At 30.8% G+C, this 19943-nt stretch overlaps 1 pseudogene; it reads left to right on the top strand.

Annotated features, from left to right (window-relative positions):
* The first annotated feature begins 2476 nt into the window (after window positions 1–2476).
* On the top strand, window positions 2477–4336 carry LOC124831503 (protein DETOXIFICATION 49 pseudogene; annotated as a pseudogene).
* The last annotated feature ends 15607 nt before the right edge of the window (window positions 4337–19943 follow it).

Here is a 19943-nt window from a genome sequence, read left to right as displayed (position 1 = left end):
TTTTCGAGCTTTTGCCCAACTGCTTTTGACAAAAAATAAATAAAAATAGTAATGATAATAATCACTGAAACAATTTTCATATATATTAGATATAAAAAAATAAAATTTAAATTTAATCCTATAAAATCAACTATTAATATATAACAAAAAGTTAAGTAAAAATTTAATTATCACAACTCTAACTGTGACACGTGGAAGATTCGTGCGAGTTATATATTTTATTGCTGCCAAAATTAATAAATTTTTATTTATATTTTGCATCCGATATTTTATCTTTTAATTTCTCTTCCTTTACAAATATAATTTTTTTAATAATATAATAATTTTAAAAGTGGTGTATTTTGTTCTTAAAAAACATTTATCTTATATTAATATTGCCTCATTGGATAATTATAGAGTTTTGAAAACGAAACAATGAATTGATTTATCAAAGTGTACAGTGGTTGAGAGAAAAGCCGCCTGGAAAATTCAATTGAACTGAAATGCTTTCAAGATAGCGATCCTTGCCGGCTTCGCCAAACTGAGTAAATTATATATTAATTCCATTTATTAATTTATAATAATATACACTGAGATTTGACAAAAAAAAAAAAAAAACTTAATTAAAGTAGCAGTGACAGTAGAGGACAAGGATAAGATAATTACAACGTGATTTTTGTGGCAGGTGAGAATCATCCAATAAATACGTCAGAGATTGCATCCAAGTTCAAAGCAACGAACACAGTTGGAATGTTGTCTGAGATAGAAAGAAGAATAATCTCCACCGCAAAAACAACTCTCTCAGACGGCTATTGCTACCATGTTTAACTAGTGTTTCCTGTCTGTCCCACTGACACATGCGTTGACTTTTGTGTCCTAACTTCTCCATGTAGTTTGTTTTGCATATCATTTTTTACATTATTTAATTATATTATTATTATTTTCCCTCGTTTTTATCCATTTTTTTTGTCTCTTACATGCCTAAAAAACATTATACTATTTTTCATTCAAATATGAATTTTGTTCTTCGGTTTAGAAGAATAAATTCCATGATATCAAATTTTACTATTGTTTGCTTAAGATAATCATGACAATATTAGGACATTTAAGGTGTTTGTTTTAACTTTTTTAATAAAATAATCATTTATTTACAAAATTTATGTACTTATGTAAACTTAAAAAAAAAGGAAATCAGGAAAAAGAAAACTGTTTTTCTTTTTCTTTTAGAAACAACTTGCAGAGCTGTTTCTCTAAAATTTGTTTTTCCAATACGTTTTGAACATTAATAAACAGATCCTTTATCGTCATATGGTAAATATATTCAATCAATATTAAAATAAAAAATATAAATTTTATTAGCAAAGTATAAACTAACTGACAAGAGACTACTTTAGTTTAACTAGTACACTAGAGTCGATATAGTATTAAAAAATTACATATTTGCATGAAATTTTGAATTCCATTTTTTATTGTTGTTATTCTACATAAAAAAAATAACAATTGCTTGTTTTAATCTTGTATTTTTTTATATAGTTTTATTAAAAATGTAGGAGTTGCATTACTGCATATCTAACACTAAACTTATTTAACTCAACTATAACTAGTTAAATAAACAGTGTATGATTTATATGTGGAACAAATAATTAAATATATATAAATTTATGTTCGTGAAATGATTTTTAAATTCAATATCCGCACACAAACACCTATCACATTAAAATGTTACCACTTAAATCCGCTTACCCACCTTGAATTTAATTTATACATGTATAACACAATTTCTATTTGTTTTTAGACGTATATATATCAAATAAAAAACTCATTATACATACATGAATTATATTAAATTGCATGTTTTGACATAATTTTTTTTAAGATTGAATAATTTAGCATACCTTAATAAAAAAAAGCCAGTTGTATTTGCATGCAGCTGTTTTGAGAAGACGAGTGGTTACTAATTAGTGAAAATGAAACATATATTTTGTGGCCGCCCAACTTTAGGACCAGCAGAAATTAGACTCGGTCTAATATAATTCAACGCTTAACTCAAGTCAACCCCCTCATTCACTCGGTGCTGCTTTTGATGTCGATCGCTGTTACTTCTATTATAATCAATTAATTAATTCGGATTCTTTTTATTTACCTAATGCTTCATGCAATGTCCAAATGTACACCACCCATACGCATTACATGATTGGATAATGTTTTATAAAAATTAACGTGTTTGCTAATCCGAAGTCAAGAGTACTTTAACTATTGTTAATGATTAGTTGTATTTCACTCAACAGATAAACAGCTCTCTAGTTAGAAAATTTAAGGGGAGAAAAATATTAGCTAAAACTGGAAACACGGTCCACAAAAGTTGAAGAATCACAATCAAAATTGTACTGAGAGAGAGAGAGAGAGAGAGAGATGAATACTACTGATATTCCATATTCCATATACAACAAAAAATCTTCAAGTGACCCACTCCCTTTAAATACCTCTCCATACACACTAAATCTCCAACCAAGATTTTCTGATTTACACACAACGCCAACTTCCCTATACAGACCAAACCATGTGTGAGTTATCATCATCTACCTCCACTTTGGGTGAAAGCAATGAGGGTCATCCACACACGCACACGACCAAAATTCAGGAGCCAGACATGTTAGCCCTTTTGATCCCCAAACCCCCAACAACATTCCAACAAGCCCAAAAAACCCATCAAAACACCCATTTTTCCCTGGCTTTCAACGAAGCCAAATGCATAGCAAGCACAGCATTACCCATGGTGCTCACGGGTTTATTACTCTACTCTCGCTCCGTCATCTCTATGTTGTTCCTCGGTCGTGCTGGTGAGCTTGCCTTAGCTGGTGGTTCTCTCGCCATTGGATTCGCCAACATCACTGGTTACTCTATTCTCTCCGGCCTCGCCATGGGGATGGAACCCATCTGCGGCCAGGCTTTTGGGGCCAAACGTTTCAAACTTTTGGGCTTTGCCATGCAGAGGACCATTGTTCTTCTTCTTTTAACTTCCATTTTTATATCATTCTTCTGGCTCAACATGAAGAAGATACTGCTCCTCTGTGGCCAACAAGAAGACATCGCCACCCAAGCTCAATCCTTCATACTCTATTCTCTTCCCGATCTCGTCGCACAATCATTGCTACACCCTCTGCGAATCTACTTGCGAAGTCAATCCATAACCCTCCCTCTCACATACACTGCCTCTCTCTCTATTCTCCTTCACGTTCCCATCAACTACCTCCTCGTCTCCGTGTTCAAACTTGGAATCAAAGGCATCGCTTTAGGTGCCGTTTGGACCAATTTCAACCTTGTCTTTTCGCTGATTCTCTACATCTGGGTATCCCAAATATACAAGAAAACATGGACTCCTATTTCCTTGAAGGGCATCTTCTGCGGTTGGAAGGCGCTTTTGGATTTGGCAATCCCGAGTTGCATTTCGGTTTGCCTGGAATGGTGGTGGTACGAAATCATGATTTTACTGTGCGGGTTATTGATCAATCCCCAAGCAACCGTTGCATCGATGGGGGTTCTGATTCAAACCACCGCATTGATATACATTTTCCCTTCTTCTCTGAGCTTTGCTGTTTCAACACGTGTTGGGAACGAAGTGGGTGCGGAGAATCCTAAAAGGGCCAAACTCGCAGCACTCGTGGGGCTTTCTTTCAGTTATGTTTTGGGATTGTCGGCCTTGTTTTTTGCTGTTTCGGTGAGGCACGTGTGGGCATCCATGTTCACACGTGACAAGGAGATCATTGCTTTGACGTCGATGGTGTTGCCCATCATTGGTCTCTGCGAGCTTGGGAACTGTCCGCAAACAACGATTTGCGGCGTCCTGAGAGGAACCGCGAGACCGAAATTGGGAGCGAATATAAATTTGGGTTGCTTTTATATTGTGGGAATGCCCGTTGCGGTGTGGTTGGGTTTCTTCGCGGGCTTTGATTTCAAAGGCTTGTGGCTGGGTTTGTTGGCCGCCCAAGCTTCGTGCATGATCACCATGTTGTTCGTGTTGGCTCGCACCAACTGGGAGGGTCAGGTCGAAAGAGCCAAACAACTCACATCGTCTGATGCTACTGAGGAGGAACACGAACAGCAAGAGCAATCCTCAACAGAGGAATGCTGTGATTCAAATGTTTGATCAATCATCACAATGACACAACGAGGATTCTTTAATATTTTGCATTCAATATTTATTACACGGACGGATTCTTTTTAGATTCTGCTAATTTTCATGTACATTTCGGAGTAGAGGCAGAGCATAAACGCATGCACTCGTAGAACGGACAAAAACATAGGAATGTGTTTTGTTTTTGCTTTTTCTCATTAATATTAATCACCGGATTGTCGACCTTGGCAGAGTTGTCACAAAAGACACTGTATCACTTCTAAACATGAAAATCTTGGAACATAGTCTTAAGACATTGATTCTGTGCTAGTTGAGAATATGGCGAAAAAAACAAAGGGAAAGTGAAACCCGTGAGACAGTGTTTGGAATGGTAATGAAGCAATTGTTACTTTCTAGAAATGTCGTCTGCGATAGGATTGTTTGTATATTGCGCGTTTTAATTAGACATGGACTTGTGTCGGTTGGTTGACGACGAAAACGAGTCATCCGCACTTTGATCACTCTGCTGACTCCTTCAAGTGACTCAACATATGCACGAAAGGATTCCATTCCACCCCTCAATTCTGACATGTTTTAATTCAAGAAAGGAAATTTACAAATTAGAATGTTCCACGTTTTATACCAACTGAAGCAGTCTCTAGGATGTTTCCTTTGTAAAATATTCCCAACACCTTTAGGTTTGGCAGGTATTTCAATTGACACCATCTTTGTTCAAATTCGTTGTTCTTGTGCAATATTTCATACAACTTTCCTTCTTACAAAGTTATTAGAATATAATATGCAATTGACGCTAATTTCACGAAATAGTAAAGAAAACCTTGATTAAAGTAGTAGAGGACAGGATAATTACAACGTGTTTTTTGCGAGAAAGGTGAGAGTCATCCAATGAATAAGTGACAGATATGCAGCCAAGTCCAAACTAATGAATACGGTTGGAACGTTGAAGTGAGACCGAAAGAAGAAGAATCGATCTCCACCGCCAAACAAACACTCTGGGACGGCTATTGCGGCATGCTTTATCTAGTTTTCTCCGTGTCCCATTACCACGTATTTACTTTATCTTAATCATGTTACTAATAAATAGATTGTCATTTCTAACATAGTTTTATTAAAAAAATTTAGGATGGCGGTGTCATTTATATGGATTGGATTAAATATAGTTTTAATCCTGGACATAAAATTAATTTCAAATTTTGATATTTAAATTTTAAAAATAAATTATTATAATTTTTTAATTTGATGGTATTAGATTTTCTTTTACATATAAAAAAATATTTTAGATTGATATTTGAGCTGTATTGTGTTAAAGATGTAAATAACAAATATCAAATATCATCTAACACATACAAAATATTATTGAATTAAAATGATTTTATTAATTTATTTTTAAAATTTTAAAGATAAAAGATATATTAAAATTTGAAACAATGACAAATTTTAATTTTATGTTTAAATTTATAACTAAAAATGTAATTAACATATTTTGAGGGATTAAATGTGTTTTTTTTGCCCTTAACTTTCAATCAAAATTAAAATTAATGTTTCTTTAAAATTTTGAACCAATTTAATTCTTCAATTTTAAAAATACGTGGATTTAGTCTTTTTAACTAAATTTTCTTAATTTTATTTAATCTTTCAAACAATTCTATTTGAGTTATTTATACTATTTAACACAATTTTTTTTAATGTTAATTGAAAAATATATTTAAAATCTTAAATAAACTTATCAAAATTTTGATTAAAATTTATACAAATATAAAAATGAAAAAAATAAATTAATTCAAATTTAAAAAAGATACTAATTATAATTTTTATTAAAAGTTAAATAACAAAAACATATTTAACACTTTTTAAAATAATGTAATGAATTTGGAATTGGACTGAACCCACGAGTTGTTTAAATTGAATTTTAGAAAACGTAAAAGAAAATGAATATTTGGGTTATTCTCATTGCATGCCGCCATTTTGAGAAGATAAGTGGGTATCTAATAAGTAAAAAAGCAAAGATGTATTTTTTAGCCGCCCGACTATAGCGTGGAGAAGTAGAAACTAGAATCGGTCTAACATAAAAGGCGAAGAAGACCCTCTTGGACGTTTAATTGAATTCAACAATCTCAACGACATGGCATTAAATATTCACACTTGCTGGTTTTGATGTTGATCCCCTCGTGTTTCTAATGTGCTCCATTAATTAATTCAGATTCTTATATTATATCTTTCTTATCTAATACTCCATGCAATGTCCAAATGTAGACCGATACATCGGATATTGTTTTTGTTTTATAAAACTTAATATGCTTGCAAGTCCAAAGTCAAGATCCATGCGCATGTCTCATGTTTCTGTTGTATACGTAGCATTAACTATTAGTATGTAGTATTAACTCCATGGATAAAGACGTTTTAGCTTGGATTTTCTATAGATTTTGACACCTCTCAAATGCACCCTACCAATGCTTCTCTTCATTGCTTCCACCAACCAAACCATAAGCCACCAAACCAAGGCAAAACACATCACATGTATTATGGTCGTATAGTGGTTAACAAATTTTTCGATTTCATGAGAGACATAGAGTTGACCGATTGATCAAGCTACGAATAAAATTAGCAACGTGAATAATCACATTAATCTTGAGTCAGATTATTATTATTTGGGCTGTAATTAGAGTGATACTAATCAAAAGTTATTCCAAAATATAAATACAAGTTTGATATTCAGTTAGTTAATTTTTTTTACGCATTTATTATTACAAACACTGATTTTAACATTAGAGTATTTTTTACAAATAACACCCAATTTGACTGAATAGTAGAGATAGAAGACTTAAGATAAAATCTTGACTTAAGCTTGTTTTAAAAACTATTTGTGAAATAATATTTAATTTCGATCACATAAATTGAAATATTATAATTTTTTTAATTACTAAAATAAACAATTTTTAAAAAAATTACAAAAATAATGTTTTGCCAAGATTTTATAACTTTATTGTAAAAAAAATATTTAAGATTAACACCGTTCAAAGCATTTCTAAAATTGTATTTTTAGTGAGAAATATACATTCAATGTTTGATGTTGTGTTGCACACGGTTTATTCTAACCAGTGAAAACGTTGTAGCAATTAACATTGATGAGTTTCCAATTAACAAGGTGGACCCTTATAGGAAAGAAATTTCTCTGAAATTTTGTATGCTGCACGGGGAAGATGACCATGGAGCCTAGAACAGACTGAGCCAAAGTTGCCCCCACCTTCCATATATAAACATTCAACTTTCAATCAATCAACTTTAACTCCATTATCGACATAATTCTATCAAAATCGTTTTTTCTATGACTTCCAATTCATTCTGTTCGGTGATCATAAATTGGTCTAATTCAATGAACCATTCCATCCACACATTACATTATTAAAATATAGATTTAAAAAAAACTAAACTAACTTAGTTAATTCAGATAAATATCTTGCGTTGATGAACTTTGTTTTTTGTTCATTGTTGTTAAAATTAGCATAAAAAAACATGCAATTTAACTAAACAATTAAGTCAGTAAGTTAAATTTAACTAACAAAAAAGATAATATAAAAAAAAATAGACTATTTTTCACTCTTTTTTTTCTATAACTAGAAGATATAGTTTCTTTCCCTTGATTTGATTCATTTTTTAATAAAGTATTATTAGCTCTGTGTACGATTCATGTGAAACATGACAAACTCAATATTTCTTATCTTTGCACCATCTTTCTAAACCATTTCAATAATTTTCATTTTACATTTTAAAACAATTATATATATATATATATATATATATATATATATATATATATATATATATATATATATATTTGTTTGTTCATCCCTGAATCAAATTGTGTTTTAAAAAACCTTATAGTTAAATTGAATGTTTCTTCTATAAAAATCATACATACAACACGTTATATTATTTTATACTAATTTAATATCTCGTTCAAATTAAGGAAATGTATAATTTTGTAAAATATAATAAAGTATGAACTATGTTTTTTTTTAATAAAGTTTAACATGAGATACGAAATTATATATATACATATATAAATTTTAACAACCAAATAGCCGTGAACTAATCTGAAAAATCATAGTTAAAAAAATTAATTCAGAGTAACTATTTATTACTAATATATCTTTAAATTGGTTCATAGTTGAAAATATCCTAATCCAATATAGATAAATATATATTGATTTTTCGTTTATTTAAATATCATATAATTATATTTTTCTAATAATCTTTTAATAATCCAAATAGTTAACAAAAATGGTCATTAGAAACTTTGAAACAAAAGCATCATGGTAATATTAAGGAACTCGAATAACATATAGCTAATAAATATAATTGATGTTCCGTTTATTTAAATATCATATTGTATAGTAAGACACCTAAGACGAGCGGTTATCATTCACATCCAGTAACGATCGTTCTATTCACTGAGTCATAAGCGCTAACATCCACCATCAAGTAGCGATCACTCTATCCGCTAATTTAGAAGCGCTCGTTAACCCAGATCAAACATGCCCCGCACACGTTACAATCGCTCTATCCGTTGGTTTAGAAGCGCTCGTCAACCCATATCAAACATGTCGCGCGCACGTTACGATCGCTCTATCCGGTGGTTTAAAAGCGCTCGTCAATCCAAATCAAAAACGTCCCGCGCACATTAAAAGTCAAACCAGATTTACTCAATCAAGTCAATCCAGGTTTGGAGCTCAGTCAAGATAAATGATGCTGGGTCGTGGCCCAACATTTAAGTGGACCAATAGTCCACTAGAAGTTGAAATAGTTAAAAAAAGATCCGATTGAAGATATGAATGACGCGGATTACGAGCAACTAACCAGATTTTAAGGTAAACTGTTTAAGGAAAGTCTATTACAGATTTTATTAAGGATAAATAGAGGAAAGAGCGGGAGGACCAGGTACGTTCTATGGATAATGAAAAATAACCTATTGTGAGGATAAAATCATTTTTCTCGAGAGTCGAGACTCCATAACTCACGCCTGACTTTAGCGTCGGAGTATCTTTGCAGGTACTTCCCCCTCCGTTGAAGTAAACAAATAATACAAGGTGAAGGAGCGTGAACGACTTCTAGAAAGGTGGACAAGCGACCTTAATTAAGGAGAAGCCAGCATCGCAGACATTTAGCAGTAGCTAAATCACACCAACAAGGTCAAAATCCCGGCCCCAGATATCTATACTGAAACACATATAATTATATTTTTTAAAATAATCTTTTAATAATTCAAATAGTTAACAAAAATGGCCATTAAAAACTTATAACGGCGTTGAACTTTTTACATTGTTAATTAATTTACGTTATAAACATAATTCTTTAAAAAATCTCATTATAAATTTTAAAAAAAATATATTAAATTATCATTATATATCATTCCCAGTTAGCTTTAATGAAGTGTTATGATTGTTTGAGGAAAATAAAAAATTATGATTGCATATATAGTCGTGAAGACAATTCAAATCATCGGATCATAACAAAATTATGATGGTATAATTTTAAAATTTGTTTTTGATTGAATTTAGATTTTAAAAAACATATTTTAAACTGTACAAACTTAAATCTTATTCTCCGTTAAATAATTCCAAATATATTATAGTTTATAAAAATTAAACTTTTAATTAGACTATTAAAAAATTTAAAGCAAGAATAATTTAGACTTTCCAAGTACACAAAGAAACCATCACATGAAAGGAAATAGAGAGTTTCTCCCACATCACCCCACTTTCTTCCTCGTCACCAAATTTTCCAATTACCCTTCAGTAAAAGTTTATTTACTATGGTTAAAAAATATTAAAGGCCATAACAGAAATTGGGATCTATTGGACCTTCAAAGGAAATCCATATTCATAGACAGATATGAACATCCGTTAAAGACCTAACGGATCTCCCATCTCTGTTAAGGCTTTTAACCATTTTTTTTAAAACAAACAATTTTTATTCTGTGTAAATAAATATAAATTAAATATTAAATCAACTACACATAAATAAACATAGAAAAATAAATAATTAATAAACCAAAAATCTAAATTAAAAACAAAAAATCGTGAAGGCCAAAACGAAAATGAGATTTCTGTTTGGCCTTCAACGCATGTCAATATCCGTGAAGGCCAAACAAATTTTCCATATATGTTTTAGCCTTTATGGTTTCCATTTCATACGCACATAACATACAATAACAACATACCATTGCACAACACATATAACATATCAACAGTAAATAAAATGGAAGCAACGATGCAACGACACGATGGAAGCAACGATGCAATGACATGATGGAAGCAATGATGTAACGACACGATGGAAGCAACGAAATAATGAAGAGAGGAAATAGAAATGAGAAGAGATGAGAAATAAGAGAGGAAAAGAAGAGTAAGAAGAAGATAGTGAAAAGAGAGGTTTTGTGTGGGAGGTGTAGGGTATGATGGCCGCTGCAATGATAAAAAGGGAGAGAATAGGATTATGGTTTTATATTAAATAAGATAAAAGTAAAAAAAAGAGTTATTTAAGGTTAGTTTTGGAATAAAAAAAATTTGGGGATGTGCAGGCTGAAACTTATGGTGGTGGAGGGAGTAATGCCCAAGGAAATGATAGTCTTATAAAAGCGACACTTCGTTGGATTTAGGGTGTTGCTCCCTCCACCACCACCCATTGCTCCCTCCACCACCCCATTCCTGTTTTATTTCTCTCTCTATTTTTCCAATCCTATTTTACCCTTAGTAAAATTTTAGGGTTAATATTTTTTAACCTCTACCCACTCTAATCCTCTACATGTATGCAGCCAACAACTCTTCTTCTTCTTTATCGTTCGTCCCCTCATTGTTTCATTGTGCTCTTTTTCCTCTTTCACGTTCCACTTCTTCTTCTCATTCTTTAATTGTGATAGAATTGTGGTAGAGTTTCATTAGGTGGTGTGCTTAGTGGGAGATTGCAAGTGATGGTGGAAACAATTGATCCAGCCATACCAAGATCGGTGTGTGGTGGTGCGTAATAAATCCTAAAAAGAATAAACATGTAATCTTTAAACAGTCTCCGTAGCGTTGGAGAAAATAATAACATTAGAGAAGGTCATAGATTACCACTACCACCTAGCCCTTCGATTGGCCTACACAACTAAAACTATTTTTTCATTTATATAACTGTTTTAAAATTAAGTAAAGCAGAAGAAAGCAAAGAAAATGATCCTCAGAGGGTTCAGCTCCGCTGGCGACGGTGATGGCCACGGCTGCGGAGAGCAACTCGTCGGATCCGAACATCGAAATCCGGCTACTAGAGGACATTAGGAACCCATGGTATTCAGTAGGAAATATGCTCTCTGGAGTCATCAAGGCTTTCTCCGAGTACTTCGTCGTTGATGGCATGTTGTACATTTCATCTTCCATGATTGTGCGTGGTTTAGCTTATGTGCCTTTCCGTGGCGTCTTCGTAGTGTCGCAGAGGTAGTGTTCTAGAAGAACAAATTGCAAAGCAAACAGCAAAACATCACGATATTATTATACTGTTACGAACGATTCAGTGGAGCGTGGGTTTTATATTCATGATTATGATTAACGGTAAGCAGGTTTGTTTTTATTTTAGAAAAACTAAGGAGATTGGAATTACTTTGACGAAGAAAATTTTTTGAAATCGACAGACTTACGTTCGATGGTGAGCATAGTGGTACAGTTATCGAGATGAAGATGAAGATTGTTCGATTTTTATAATAATTTAATCTTACATGAAATAAAATAATAAGAAGATTAAATTAATATTAGTAACAATCGAGTTTAGGATTCGGGTGAGTAACGGAAAGGAGAAAAGGTGTATTGAGAAGCGTGATTTGTTTTGGTGAGGAACTGCAACGACAACAGGGAGAAGCAGCCACGCACAGGCAGTGATGTAAACCAAAACGAAAACTTAAATTAAGAAAATAAAAAGGTGATTTAATTTTAAAACATATGTATAAATGAAAAAATAGTTTTAGTTGTATAAATGAAAAAATAGTTTTAGTTGTATAAATGAAAAAATAGTTTTAGTTGTGTAGGCCAATCGAAGGGCCAGGTGGTTGAGGTAATCTATGACCGCTGCACCGTCGAATGATCACCGCAAACTCCTCGCACCACCGTCTGGAAAGAGAGAAAGTGAGACTTGGAGAGTTGGGGATGAAGCTGCATAAACGGATATGGATGAGAGAAGTAAGAGATGAGAGATGAGAAGAAACGGACGTGGTGGAGTTGGGGGGTGAGAATCTGAAAAGAAAAAAGGAGAGTTGGGAGGTGAGGTTGAGTGAAAAGTGAAAATGAAAAGAAATATAGGGTTTGAGTTTAAAGTAAATAAATATGGTTAAAAGTAAAAAAAAAATATTTTTGTAATTAAACATTTTTTGTAGAAGGTTGGGGAGGTGGAGGGAGAAGGGATGGTTGTGGAGGGAGCAACACCCTTGAATTTATTATTGAGGCCCAACAAAGCAAAAATCGAGGCCCAAAAGTATAAAGCCTGTTCTGTACAACTTTGAAAACATTAGAGTTAAATTGCCTTGATAAAAAAAAACAATGGGAAGGAAATAATTTTGTTGGGGGAGAGAAGCGAAGCATAGGAAAGCTATATTTCTGTTTTTGATGTTTTTTATATTAAAATAAAAAAAATGAACTTGTTTGATAAGAGCCAGTTTTTGCCAATATTTTGAAAGTTAATATATGGTCGTTGATTTACTTAATATATGTTAATGAATAATTAACTGGGAATCTCGGATAGACTCTATGTGGTTAAGTATTATCTTAAATTCAGAAAACTTAATATTATTATCTTCGGGGGAAATTAACAATAAATAAAGAATGTACAAATCATATAAAGACAGTGTACAAAATGCTTTAACAGACCATTTTAAGATGGAAAATGATACTTGAACAACTATTTTTGACAACATTTAGACACGCGCACACGTGTCTAAATTTGAGTGGTCCAGTTGGAAAAATTAAATGAAAATGGACCACTCAAATTTAGACACGTGTGCGCGTGTCTAAATGTTGTCAAAAATGGTTGTTCAAGTGTCATTTTCCTTTTAAGATATTGAAAAAGTGTTAAGGAGATGCTTGTACTGTATAATTTTAAGATATCTTATAATTCTTCTCATCGTCTTTAGTGTCTGTCTTAAAAAACATGTTATTTTAGACATACAATAAAGACCATTTTAATTTACATTGCACTAAACTCAACATCTAAGCACACGAACTAATAAATACAAAACTATATTTTAACTTGATTAAAAAATGTACTTCGAATCTTAAATAAGGATGGACTCTCCCACATTGAGTCCACTGGGTAGTCAACACTTTTGGCCCAAGAGATAACATATATTCGTTTTACCAGTGATTTATAAACATCCATAAAGATTTAATACGAATTAAATAAATTCTAAAAACTTAAGTTTATTTGATAGGGATTAAATATACATTTTAAGTAATTAAGAATAATTTGGTTTGGTATAAATCTTTTAAAAGTTCAATTTACTATGTTTTTTAAAAATGATAAACAATTACATGAGAAACAAAGTAGGCGTATCTTAAGATAGATGATCAAAATAATAAAGCATTTTAAATGGAAAGTGTTATTATCGAGTAGGATCGACCGACCGAGCATGCTTAGTCAATACCGAGTAGGTGGAATCGATTCGCGAACTCTCTAGCTGTTGGCTGGAGACAACTTTTGAATGTCCATGAATGTGTAATTAATGATGTAACGGTCGTTGTCGAGCAGTTAAAGTGAACATTGATCGTCATTAAGAGGTAAATTAATGGATAATATTCTTTGAAACCATATAAATAACAATCGATTAACAAGCTAAACTCTCTGATTTTGACTAATTTTCACTAGACTTGCGAAGATAAATTTTGACTTGAGCGTCAGAGTGTTTTCTGCCGGTCACCCTACTTTGACATTGAGAGAGGAAGAGTCAAGAGGTAACGCGAAAGCGAGAAGGACCGATCGGTGAAGGAGGAGCGTTCCCGAGCAATAGTAGCAGGAGTTTCCCTCGGTCCCTTTTAGCAGAAATCGAAAGATTAACCAATAAATAAAGAATATAAATTTAGACAAATATTACAAAAAATAATGTCAGTGTAAAGATCCCATCCATTTATGAAAGCTTTAGTATGCAGATTAAAGTATGGATAAGTTGCTTAATATTTTTAATTTGAAAATATGTTTTAGCGTTTTGTATTAAGTTGTTTATTACTTATTAGTATTGATTTTTTCAATATATTATCTAAAAAATCTCACATTATTTAGGTTTCAATACATAAAAAGGCATCCCTTTCAAGTAATAAGTTATTAATATTTGAATTGGGTGGTTGGATTGGGTAGAAGAGATGTTGATAAGTGACAATCTTAGAAGGAGCATGAGGGGGACGACATGTCGGAATATGTGGAACATGGCTTATAATATATGAATGACACCAAAACAAAACGCATTATTGCAAATCCTAAGCTATTCGTTTTCATGATTTTGGAGTATTCTTTAACACATTCAGTCTTATTAGCCATGCAATATAGCTTTGGACTTTCTACTGTTCGGACCTACCCCTAGCTAGATCCAACATGTCTCATTTATTTTGGTCGGTTCAGCTTCTGGACTTTCTAATCAACCCTAATGTTAATTAATTAATTAATTAATTACTCATAAATTTAAAAATTAATATTCTTTTAACCGATGGACAATAGCCTAATAGATTATTACGTTGGTTGCTGAATCGTAAATTGTGCAATCGGTTCAAACCTATTGGGCGATTCGGCTTAGACGGATTTGACAAGGATTGAATTAGCAAATATAGTTTCTTTAATGTGCCTTGAATTGAATTTGGCTTGTAAAATGGATTTGAATTTATCTGTGTGGTTAATTCATTGATAATCTATCAACAATGATTTTATTATTTGTTATATATATTTATTATTTTAAATTATAAGTTGACATTTTAACCATTTTAGTGATTATGATTTGGGTGTAATGGTTTTTGAACAGTTTAAATGGTTAATTATGTAGGTTTATTTTATTTTTTTTACTGCTTTTATACTACTTGTTTCTAATCATGGTTAAGATTTTGTTAATTAAGTAAATATCTTGATCTTTCGATGATTATAAATAAGTAGATTTAACTAATCCAATGGCTATATTATAATAAATACATTAAACAAGTTAAAAAAACATCTTCAAGTAAGTCAATATATTCACTATTTTATTCAAATTCGGGTTAAGATTTATAATTTAAAGAAAGAAAATAAACTTAATTGAGTTGACTTATTTTAATTAAATATATGAATTGATTTATATAACATTGACACATTAAGTATGGTGGTGCGAATTACATGGATTGTTTTATTCACTTATTAAAATGAATTTCTGATGTGCATATTATACTTTTATGTAAATAAAAATTTGTATTTTATAAAAAAAAATTTAGTCCCTAAACTAAACGTTTCTGATTTTCGACTCTTTCAAAATAAGAAACAATTTGATCTCCATTCTTTTTGAAACACTAGTTTTAGTCCTTGAAAACTACCACATTTTTAACGGTGTTAGTTTTCGAGACTAAAACAAGATTTAAAAAAAAATGAGGACCAAATTGTAGGACGAAAAACAAAAACGATCAATAATTTAGTGACTAAAAACATATTTAACCCTAAAAAAATTTCAGCAGGTGAAGTAATATTTTGATTAATTCGCAAGAAAAATGAAGGGTTTCATTAACTTTACGTATTTGGGTCTTCTGTTCATTCTCCATAATTTACGACTCTTAACTCATGCATGACCTCATTTTTGGTTTTTTTTTCTTCTTCTCAAAACGCAGAGGATCATCAAAATTATCATGGAGTGCGGAAGAGTTAATTCACATCGCAAATTAATTATCACGTTCCTTCCTAAAAGTACACATTTATTTTATTATTTAATTCAAGAATGTACCTTTTGCTTAATACAAAAATCATTCATTTATTTACCAAAATAATTAATTCAAACCATTTGCAATAATGCACTGTCTTCAACATTGATTGAAACGGTTAACTGTGAATAACATTACGTTAATAGTACATTAATTACTCTTAATCCAACTATATATCAGACCTAAATCTAAGTTAGAGCTCTTTCTGTGGGTAAACTGTCATATTAAATTTCCCAATTGTGAGCTTAACCATTATTAAGCACTTTATGCTAACGTGTCCAACATGTTCGCCACGAAATCAAATTCTACCAATTATTTGATTCATGAATTATCAATATACACCCTTTGGGCAAATGGAATTAAACATACCCAATTACCTATAAATTAGAAAGATATAATTTGCTGTGGTTATTTCATCATTTAATAATATAATAACAACTGCTTAATGCCTTTCGTAATCTTTACATAAATATATTTTTTTACACCCTATTTACACTTTGCATTGCATATTTAAAATTAATTCAATTTCTGTCCAATTTATTAAAAAATATATATTAATATCAAACTAGAGATTCCTAAGCATATTATTAACTTCATTTTAAGCTCTAAAATTCATTTTTTTTTCTTTCTCTGAATTTTAATTATTCACTTTATGATGTATGCAATGCACGTGCGATTATCGCATATGCACGTGCGATTATTTCGGTAACTGTTTCAGAGGTAACTGTATCAGAGGGAAGCCAAGCCATGTGTCGATATATTTAAATGAAACTCGAATTTCTGTGTCTCTGATTTGTATACACCATAACATAAAATATTGTATTTATTTTTAAAAAGAATAATATTCTGTATCGGCGTGTTAAGTTTTACTATGTAAGAATTATATCAATCATTAAATAATTTTTACATTTTTAATCTTTAAATTTATATTTTTATTTTAGTCTTCTGAATTAAAAATTAGTTTTTTAGTCTTTAAATTTTAAAAAATTGTAAGCGGTCACGATGTTACGTTACATTCATTGCTCATATAATTGACAACATCTATGCAAACAATGATACATGTAACTAAAATATTTATGTAACAACACATTTCTTAAATTTTTTGTTAAATTATTGTTTTCTAATAACAGAAATTTAGGTTAAATTTATTTTAGTCTCTAAAAATAAAAGAGTAAATTAGCGTCTTCCAATTTAATGAGTGAATTTTAATATTATTATTAAGACGTTTAAATTATTTTTAGTAATATTAAATGAGTAATTGGTAATGATGAATCTCCCTATTTCCCGAGCAGAATATGCGCTTAACAAAAGGGACGCATAATAGCTTTGGACCGCTTTTTAACTTATACTTTCTAATGGCTTTATCAATCAATTCACCAAAAAATGGCTTTAGGAAGGGCACCATTATTATTACCACATATAACTTTAATCAAAACAATTTTCATGGTTGATATTGTATAAACATAATTATAACTTCTAAGTTGGCTTTTGGTCTCTTCCAAAAGCTTCAGAAAAAGAATCTCACGGTTATACTTGTTAATTTAACTAACTATTCAACTGTTCACAAACTAGTTATAATTTATTTTTGAAAAAAATTGTTTTAGAAAATTTTCTAGACCAAATAAAATGACAGGTAAACAACGTTAAAATATTGTCAAAATATCATTATCCTTTCTTACATGAAAGTAAAAGAAATTCTGAACTTCCAAAGCTTTTTCTTTAAGTTTGGTTGATCATATTATAATATTTTAACTAACTTTTAAAAATAATACCATTTATTTATTCATATAAAATTATATTTTTATTAAATAATTTAATATATTTTAATTTTATTATATTTAAATTAATATTTTTATATCATATTTATTATTATTTTATTAAATAAAATATATAATACATAGTTTAATATAATTATTATCATCTATCTATTAATTTTATCAATTTCTTAAAGAAAAAAACTTATAAATTTAATAAAATTACCTAATAATATAATAAAGTCTTAAATATAAAAAAAATCATGTTTTTTTATAAATAAACAACATATAATAAAAAAAATCATAAACTTATTATTTTAAACTTTCAAATTAAATTTATTATTTTGAACTTTCAAATTGGGATATTTTATCTCGTTTTGATTTAAATTTAGATTAATTTTTTTACAACAAATAACTATTTTATATATTTTAAAAATATGTTTAACTAGTCAAATATTTGAATGTCTTAATGTATTATTTTTCTATAAAGCAAATAATAAAATTTATTAAAATCTCTTACAAAATTTATGTTAATTAATTTAATTAAAATGTTTGTATTTAATTTTTTAAAATTAAAAACAGTTAAATTTATTAAAAATTAAAAATTAATTATATATTTTTTATTTAAAAAAAAGACTCATAAACTTATTTCTGATGAGAAAATTTTTGTAGATATTTTGACTTTATAAATTTTTTTAATAAAAAACATTTTATTCATGTGATTTTTTCTGAACCAGCTGATATGAATGAGGACCGAACATGAGAAATTGATAATATCTACTCAGTGATAAGGGGATTTTCCAATAACTGTGTGCAGTAACAGTTGGGTGTATATGAAATGTTGAGTCAACTATATATATATATGAGATATATAGTTGAACGAATGGCATGAATGGGTTGAAGATGGTTGCAGAAGATCTTTCTGAAGTGGACCAGCTGCATTTGAGGACCCACCTCAAGATTTTATGCCATTTGCATTCGGACAAGTAGGACCCTTTACACAAAAAAACATTAGAAATCTCCAACTTAGTACAAAAATACTACAATCTCTACTTTATTCTTTAAAACACAAGAAACTATGACTTCATAATATTAATCATAAAACAACTTGTGAACTACATACAATTGAATAGTGTTCATTGATCTGCCATGATTTTGTTCCTCTTAACCTCAACTGCTTCGTTTCAACTTCACGGCAAACAGTTAAGCAATCTATGTCATCCTGTACCAAGACCACCCCTTCAATCATTTTAATTTTTAAGCGTTGAATAGCTCAAGTTTTAGAAATGGATAAATTGCCACCCTCTTTCAGTTCCCACGATATATAAAAAAGGGGGAACAGGACAATGTAGCAATCACAACTACATTGGAATTTTTCAGAGTTTGTGTGTAGTTGAGTTATCCCTGATATCATATTAAATGGTGTTTTGTCTTTTAGCAGATTCATATACTTTATAGAGAATATACCATATGTACAGTATCATCCAATCATAAGATATACATATATTTATATTATTGAGCGTGGTAAAAAGAAGTGTTATTGTTCAAGCATGCACTACGGATGCAGATAGTTGCTGAGTGATTGTACACATGTAAAGGATTAGAAAAAGCTTTTGCCAGATATTTGGGATGGACTGCATAATTTGTACACTTTGTCCACTTACCTAATTCAAGTTAAGACAATTAAAAAGCCAATATGCTCGGCCATTATTCACAGTGACCTACCTATGTAGTGGTGATTGCTGCTATTTGGTCAAGTCCGTGGCTCAATGGGAAGATGGGGAGGGCTCAATGAGTAAAACTCTTCAACCAGATGAAACACTGTATCAGAAACTTTTCTTAAGAGTCTTTTGACCTAGCTAGATTAGCATATGTGAATTTTGTCGCCAGATATAAAACCAAGACCTTGTTGGACCCTTTACAACAGTGGTTGGATGCATGTTCTAGAACCATCCGATGGGCAAGGGGAATCACCGATGACGTATATCTTGAGATTTAAGGCAAGGCATTTTAGTTAGGATGAGATTATCCATTTGGGTGCAGAGGAGAAGAGATCTACTGAAAGATCTTGCTCAGAATAGGAACAAAGAGAGGAGAAAATTAAAGTTTTGTTGTGAGCATCAACATCAGTGA

Source organism: Vigna umbellata, chromosome 10, assembly GCF_029865625.1.
Source record: "Vigna umbellata cultivar VRB3 chromosome 10, Vumbellata_1.0, whole genome shotgun sequence".
NCBI lineage: Eukaryota > Viridiplantae > Streptophyta > Magnoliopsida > Fabales > Fabaceae > Vigna > Vigna umbellata.
The sequence above is the reverse complement of the archived record's forward strand: the minus strand, read 5'-3'. Positions and strand labels throughout refer to the sequence as shown.